Source organism: Styela clava, chromosome 5 (genome assembly GCF_964204865.1).
Source record: "Styela clava chromosome 5, kaStyClav1.hap1.2, whole genome shotgun sequence".
In the NCBI taxonomy this organism is placed as follows: domain Eukaryota; kingdom Metazoa; phylum Chordata; class Ascidiacea; order Stolidobranchia; family Styelidae; genus Styela; species Styela clava.
In genome coordinates, this window is record NC_135254.1 from 22,397,113 (window position 1) to 22,402,112 (window position 5,000).

The 5,000-nt window shown below is 55.6% G+C and overlaps 2 non-coding genes and 1 pseudogene across 2 annotated transcripts; all 3 read left to right on the forward strand.

The window, feature by feature from the left end:
• The first annotated feature begins 2,310 nt into the window (after nucleotides 1-2,310).
• Nucleotides 2,311-4,120, forward strand: LOC144423669 (small subunit ribosomal RNA). The gene has a single exon (XR_013476134.1). It is a non-coding gene; the product is annotated as a small subunit ribosomal RNA (ribosomal RNA).
• Nucleotides 4,121-4,418: 298 nt separating this feature from the next.
• On the forward strand, nucleotides 4,419-4,572 carry LOC144424112 (5.8S ribosomal RNA). The gene has a single exon (XR_013476476.1). It is a non-coding gene; the product is annotated as a 5.8S ribosomal RNA (ribosomal RNA).
• A 288-nt stretch (nucleotides 4,573-4,860) lies between these two features.
• Nucleotides 4,861-5,000, forward strand: part of LOC144423705 (large subunit ribosomal RNA) — a 3,695-nt pseudogene continuing 3,555 nt past the window's right edge.

Below are 5,000 nucleotides of genomic sequence, written 5' to 3' on the forward strand. Positions count from 1 at the left end.
AAGCCGAGCCGAAAAAAGTTAAAGTACAAACGTGCAAGCATACTAACCTAACCCTAGGTAAGGCATGTCAGAGCGAAAGACAGTAATTTCGAATGAGCCAAGAAAGAGCGGTGCGGGGCCGGTCGGAGCGCACCCTTTTCTCGGTGGCTGGCGGGCGAGAGAGTGCTGCGTCGCCGGCATCGGCGTCGAAAGAAGCCGAGCCGAAAAAAGTTAAAGTACAAACGTGCAAGCATACTAACCTAACCCTAGGTAAGGCATGTCAGAGCGAAAGACAGTAAACTCGAATGAGCCAAGAAAGAGCGGTGCGGGGCCGGTCGGAGCGCACCCTTTTCTCGGTGGCTGGCGGGCGAGAGAGTGCTGCGTCGCCGGCATCGGCGTCGAAAGAAGCCGAGCCGAAAAAAGTTAAAGTACAAACGTGCAAGCATACTAACCTAACCCTAGGTAAGGCATGTCAGAGCGAAAGACAGTAATTTCGAATGAGCCAAGAAAGAGCGGTGCGGGGCCGGTCGGAGCGCACCCTTTTCTCGGTGGCTGGCGGGCGAGAGAGTGCTGCGTCGCCGGCATCGGCGTCGAAAGAAGCCGAGCCGAAAAAAGTTAAAGTACAAACGTGCAAGCATACTAACCTAACCCTAGGTAAGGCATGTCAGAGCGAAAGACAGTAAACTCGAATGAGCCAAGAAAGAGCGGTGCGGGGCCGGTCGGAGCGCACCCTTTTCTCGGTGGCTGGCGGGCGAGAGAGTGCTGCGTCGCCGGCATCGGCGTCGAAAGAAGCCGAGCCAAAAAAAGTTAAAGTACAAACGTGCAAGCATACTAACCTAACCCTAGGTAAGGCATGTCAGAGCGAAAGACAGTAAACTCGAATGAGCCAAGAAAGAGCGGTGCGGGGCCGGTCGGAGCGCACCCTTTTCTCGGTGGCTGGCGGGCGAGAGAGTGCTGCGTCGCCGGCATCGGCGTCGAAAGAAGCCGAGCCGAAAAAAGTTAAAGTACAAACGTGCAAGCATACTAACCTAGCCCTAGGTAAGGCATGTCAGAGCGAAAGACAGTAATTTCGAATGAGCCAAGAAAGAGCGTTGCGGGGCCGGTCGGAGCGCACCCTTTTCTCGGTGGCTGGCGGGCGAGAGAGTGCTGCGTCGCCGGCATCGGCGTCGAAAGAAGCCGAGCCGAAAAAAGTTAAAGTACAAACGTGCAAGCATACTAACCTAACCCTAGGTAAGGCATGTCAGAGCGAAAGACAGTAAACTCGAATGAGCCAAGAAAGAGCGGTGCGGGGCCGGTCGGAGCGCACCCTTTTCTCGGTGGCTGGCGGGCGAGAGAGTGCTGCGTCGCCGGCATCGGCGTCGAAAGAAGCCGAGCCGGAAAAAGTTAAAGTACAAACGTGCAAGCATACTAACCTAACCCTAGGTAAGGCATGTCAGAGCGAAAGACAGTAATTTCGAATGAGCCAAGAAAGAGCGGTGCGGGGCCGGTCGGAGCGCACCCTTTTCTCGGTGGCTGGCGGGCGAGAGAGTGCTGCGTCGCCGGCATCGGCGTCGAAAGAAGCCGAGCCAAAAAAAGTTAAAGTACAAACGTGCAAGCATACTAACCTAACCCTAGGTAAGGCATGTCAGAGCGAAAGACAGTAAACTCGAATGAGCCATGAAAGAGCGGTGCGGGGCCGGTCGGAGCGCACCCTTTTCTCGGTGGCTGGCGGGCGAGAGAGTGCTGCGTCGCCGGCATCGGCGTCGAAAGAAGCCGAGCCGAAAAAAGTTAAAGTACAAACGTGCAAGCATACTAACCTAACCCTAGGTAAGGCATGTCAGAGCGAAAGACAGTAATTTCGAATGAGCCAAGAAAGAGCGGTGCGGGGCCGGTCGGAGCGCACCCTTTTCTCGGTGGCTGGCGGGCGAGAGAGTGCTGCGTCGCCGGCATCGGCGTCGAAAGAAGCCGAGCCGAAAAAAGTTAAAGTACAAACGCGATGCTAATGAGCGAGCCGTTGTCTTGACTAATATGTAGGGGGCGTTCGATCGAGCGTCTGGCTTGAGCGCTTGTCGGCCTAGCAGAACGGTCGCATTGTTATGCCCGGGTTTTAGGCACCGCTGCAGGCGGCCGGCAGAGCTCTTGTTTGTGCGAAACTGAATGGATCGAGCCCGAGAGAGGGCGAGCAAAGAAAAAACGCAAATCGCTCCGCCTGGCACTGCCGGCTAGAGCGTGGACGTCGCGGCCAGCGACTGTCGAAGCTGAGTACGGCCGCAGGCGATCGCCTCGGTCTTAAACGAATGCGACGAGCACGCGCCGGGCGGCCCAGCAAGGGCCGAGCGCAGCTGTCGCAGCTATCTGGTTGATCCTGCCAGTAGTGATATGCTTGTCTCAAAGATTAAGCCATGCAGGTGCAAGTACGAGTTCTCGTAAAGCGAAACTGCGAATGGCTCATTAAATCAGTCTTGGTTTATTTGGTCTCGTAAGCGAAGTGGATAACTGTGGTAATTCTAGAGCTAATACATGCATTAAGCGCCAACTTCGGGAGGCGCGCTTTTATCAGATCAAAACCGACCGGGTTCGTCCTGTGACGTTTGATGACTCTGGATAACCACGCGGATCGTACGGTCTCTGCACCGACGACGTATCATTCAAGTGTCTGCCCTATCAACTGTCGAAGGTACGCTACGTGCCTACCTTTGTGATAACGGGTAACGGGGAATCAGGGTTCGATTCCGGAGAGGGAGCCTGAGAAACGGCTACCACATCCAAGGAAGGCAGCAGGCGCGCAAATTACCCATTCCCGACACGGGGAGGTAGTGACGAAAAATAACAATACAGGACTCTAACGAGGCCCTGTAATTGGAATGAGTACATCCTAAAACTCTTAACGAGTATCCATTGGAGGGCAAGTCTGGTGCCAGCAGCCGCGGTAATTCCAGCTCCAACAGTGTATGCTAAAGTTGTTGCGGTTGAAAAGCTCGTAGTTGGATTTTGGGCGAGCGCCGCCGGTCCGTCGCAAGGCGTGTCACTGGTTGCGTTCGCCTCACCTTCGGTTCTCCGTCGGTGCTCTTGACTGAGTGTCGGCGGTGGCCGATAAGTTTACTTTGAAAAAATTAGAGTGTTCAAAGCAGGCTGTTCGCCTGCATAGTGTTGCATGGAATAATGGAATAGGACCTCGGTTCTATTTTGTTGGTTTTCGGAGCACGAGGTAATGATTAAGAGGGACAGACGGGGGCGTCCGTACTCTGCCGTTAGAGGTGAAATTCTTGGATCGGCGGAAGACGAACTACTGCGAAAGCATTCGCCAAGAATGTTTTCTTTAATCAAGAGCGAAAGTCAGAGGTTCGAAGACGATCAGATACCGTCCTAGTTCTGACTATAAACGATGCCAACTAGCGATCGGGAGGCGTTACCATGACGACCTTTCCGGCAGCTTCCGGGAAACCAAAGTCTTTGGGTTCCGGGTGAAGTATGGTTGCAAAGCTGAAACTTAAAGGAATTAACGGAAGGGCACCACCAGGAGTGGAGCCTGCGGCTTAATTTGACTCAACACGGGGAAACTCACCCGGCCCGGACACAGGTAGGATTGACAGATTGAGAGCTCTTTCTTGATTCTGTGGGTGGTGGTGCATGGCCGTTCTTAGTTGGTGGAGCGATTTGTCTGGTTAATTCCGATAACGAACGAGACTCTGGCATGCTAAATAGTTACGCGACCTTCTCGGTCGGCGTCTAACTTCTTAGAGGGACTAGTGGCGTTTAGCCACACGAGATTGAGCAATAACAGGTCTGTGATGCCCTGAGATGTCCGGGGCCGCACGCGCGCTACACTGAGTGAAGCAGCGAGTGTCTAACCTAGGCCGAAAGGTCCGGGTAACCCGTTGAACCTCATTCGTGATTGGGATAGGGACTTGCAATTGTTTCCCTTGAACGAGGAATTCCCAGTAAGCGCAAGTCATCAACTTGCGTTGATTACGTCCCTGCCCTTTGTACACACCGCCCGTCGCTACTACCGATTGAATGGTTTAGTGAGATCCTTGGATCGGCCCCGTCGCGGCTGGCAACGGCCGCGTCGGCGTGTCGAGAAGACGATCAAACTTGATCATTTAGAGGAAGTAAAAGTCGTAACAAGGTTTCCGTAGGTGAACCTGCGGAAGGATCATTACCGAAAGTGGTGGTAGGCCCCGGCCGACCGCGCACTTAATTGTCTTTGGGTGCCGCCGAGAGGGCGGCCGTCAATCGGGGTTCCGCCCCGTGCGACACGCGTAACACGTTGGCATAGCAAGGCAGCAGAGTGCGATGGTGGCTTCTGGGCACCGCGCTCGATGTGCCGCCGGCCCAGCCCGGCGGTCGCTCGGCGCCGTTTGTTGGTGTTTTTGTGCAGTTGTTGTCGGTGGTGGTTTTGTGGTCGATCCCACAGTGTGACGTCCGCGCGCTTCGGCGCCGGGCGAAACGTCGAGGACGACTCTTAACGGTGGATCACTCGGCTCGCGAGTCGATGAAGGACGCAGCCAAGTGCGAGAAGTAATGTGAATTGCAGAACACATTGAACGTCGACCTTCTGAACGCGAATTGCGGTCTCGGGTCAATCCCGGGACCGCGTCTGCCTCAGGGTCGCGTTCGTCCTCACCCGAGGGCCGTCGCCTGGCCTCTGCGAAGACGGCCGGGCGTCGCCCCAAGTTGAAGCGGTCGCCGAGCTTTCTCGGCGCGACCGCGTGTCCCGTACACCGCCGGCCCCTCGACGTGTTCAACTACGTTCGAGGGGCGGGTCCAGGTCGGTCGGTCCGGTCACGAGATCAAGACCGACCGTGGGCCAAGGCGGCGACGGTACGCGCTCGGTCGGCGCCGGCGGCGACGACTTGCGATGCCAGCGGGCCGTGTAAGAAGCGGCCCGCTTGACACATACGACCTGAGTTCAGGCGAGAGCACCCGCTGAATTTAAGCATATTATTAAGCGGAGGAAAAGAAACCAACAGGGATTCCCTGAGTAACGACGAGTGAACCGGGAAGAGTCCAGCGTCGAATCTGCGCGCTTTTCGAGCGCG